General features: G+C 50.4%; 1 pseudogene; it reads left to right on the top strand.

Moving 5' to 3' along the window:
* The first annotated feature begins 320 nt into the window (after positions 1-320).
* LOC136322437 (quinone oxidoreductase PIG3 pseudogene) lies at positions 321-1,771 on the top strand (annotated as a pseudogene).
* The last annotated feature ends 779 nt before the right edge of the window (positions 1,772-2,550 follow it).

The following is a 2,550-nucleotide window of genomic DNA, read 5'->3' as shown; positions in this document are numbered from 1 at the left end:
AGTGCACTGACAGAAGGGGAAACAACTCAAATGCTTATTAGGAGAGGAATAGATAAACAAAGTGTGATGTATCCACACAATGGAACACTATTCAGCCCCATAAAGGAATGAAGCAGGTGTACATGCTACAACCTGGATGAACCTTGAAGACAGTGTGCTGGGCAAAAGAAGACAGTCACAAATGGCCTCCAGCTGGATATTCCATTTATATGAAATGCCCATGAGATTCTAACTGATAGGTCATCAGCAGGTCACCGTGAGACAGTTCCAGGGCATCTGGGTTCTGCTCCTAGGGCCCGCAGGGATTGGAGGACCATGCAATGCCACCTGGTGCGCCAAGGGCCTGGCTCTCAGTAGGAAATGTTCAGGCTAGAGACTCTGTGCTAACCCATACAGGATCAAGTGTGGGGGGCAAGCTACCATCCAACCCCCCTGGATAACTGGAGCTATTCCTCTGGTCAGAGCTGGCTCCCAGCACAAGCTTCAAATGGCAGAAAAACTCAGAGCAGCTGCTGGATTCTATTACAAAGAAGAGGAGTTTTTTGAAGCAGCAATGAAATTCACCAAAGACGTTTAAGTCAACCTTACTCTAGACTGCATAGGAGGAGCCTGCTGGGAGAAAAATGTCAACTGCCTGGCTCCTTATGGGCACTGGGCTCTCTATGATCTGATGAGAGGAGCTGACGTCAATGTGCCTCTGTTTTCAAAGCTACTGTTTTGTTTTTTAATATCTTTATTGCCTTTTTTTTTTTTTTTGTATTTTTCTGAAGCTGGAAACGGGGAGAGACAGTCAGACAGACTCCCGCATGCGCCTGACCGAGATCCACCCGGCACTCCCACCAGGGGTGATGCTCTGCCCAGCAGGGGGCGATGCTCTGCCGCTCAGGGGCGTTGCTCTGCCGCGACCAGAGCCACTCTAGCGCCTGGGGCAGAGGCCAAGGAGCCATCCCCAGCGCCAGGGCCATCTTTGCTCCAATGGAGCCTTGGCTGCGGGAGGGGAAGAGAGAGACAGAGAGGAAGGAGGGGGGGGTGGAGAAGCAAATGGGCGCTTCTCCTATGTGCCCTGGCCGGGAATCGAACCCAGGTCCCCCGCACGCCAGGCCGACGCTCTACCGCTGAACCAACCAGCCAGGGCCCCTTTTTCTTTTTGAGAGAGAGGGAGGGAGGGACAGAGATAGAGACAAGAAGGGAGAGAGACGAGAAGCATCAACTTGTAGTTGAATCACTTTAGTTGTTCATTGATAGCTTCTCAATGTGCCTTGACTGGGTGGCTCCGGCTGAGCCAGTGACCCCTTTATTCAAGCCAGTAACCTAGGGCTCAAGCCAACGACCTTGGGCTTCAAGCCAGTGACCTATGGGCTTAAGCCAGTGACCATGGGGTCATGTTGAAGATCCCACACTCAAGCCAGAGACCCCTGTGCTCAAGCTGGTGAGTCTGCACTTAAGCTGGCAATCTTGGGGTCTCAAACCTAAAGTCTTAACACCCCAGGTTGATGCTCTATCCACTGTACCACCACTGGTCAAGCTCAAAGCTACTTTTTAAATGAAATCTGATCACCAGTCTACTGAGATCTAGGGACAAGCAGTAGAAGCTAATGCCGGTGAAAGCATTCAAGGAACAAATTCTGCCCGTTTCTCCACAGAAGGCCCCCAATATCTATTGCCAGTTCTGGGCAGAGTCTACTACCCTGTAACTGAAATCCAAGAGGCTCACAAGTACTTGGAGACTAACAAAAACATGGGCAAAGTCGTCCTGGGGCTGCCCCAGTGAAGGAGGAGGGGGCAGTGCAGGAAGTGGGACCTCAGGCCTTCCGGAGCGAACCTGTGCATAGGCAGCAGACGGGCGCTGCCCACGCTCACCTGCAAGCCACTGGGCCTGCCCTGGCCTTGACAATTGATCCGTGTAAAGCTGGTCTAGGGAAATAAAAGCAGTGTGCTTAAAAACAAAACAAAATGTCCACAAAAAGGCAAGTTCATAGAGACAGAAAGCAGTTCAGTGGTTGCCAAGGGCTGGGGGAGGGGAGATGGGAAGTGCCTGCCGATGAGGACAGGTTTCTCTTTTAGGATGATGAAAATATTCTGGAATTAGACAGTGGTGATGGTTGCACAGCTTTGAGAATATGCTAAAGACCGCTGAATTGTGTACTTTGAAAGAGTGAGTTTTATGGTATATAAGTTATATCTTGGTTTAAAAAGAGTAAGAAAAAAAAAAAAGGATTTGCTGGCAAGCCTCCAGAGGGGTTTAAAATGAGAATAGCGGGAAGTCTGATCTCATTTTGTTGGTCCTGAAGATGAAGATCATTTGATGGTTCCGTCTGCGAGGCATTGTGGGAGTAAAATGACCCCTGTCCTCGCCACTGCCACAGGCTGTCTCAGACCTTCATCCTTCCTGCCCGGATCCCTGAACTGAAGAATTTTGACAGCTGGAAAGGCCTGTAGAGATTCCAGTCTAACCCTCTTATTTGTCAGGTGAGGGACTGAGTCCCAGGGAAGCAGTTATGTTCAAAGTTGCCTGGTGCGTGGCTAAGCTCGGCCTGAAACCCGGCGTTT

The sequence above is a fragment of the Saccopteryx bilineata genome, chromosome 2 (genome assembly GCF_036850765.1).
Source record: "Saccopteryx bilineata isolate mSacBil1 chromosome 2, mSacBil1_pri_phased_curated, whole genome shotgun sequence".
NCBI lineage: Eukaryota > Metazoa > Chordata > Mammalia > Chiroptera > Emballonuridae > Saccopteryx > Saccopteryx bilineata.
The sequence above is the reverse complement of the archived record's forward strand: the minus strand, read 5'-3'. Positions and strand labels throughout refer to the sequence as shown.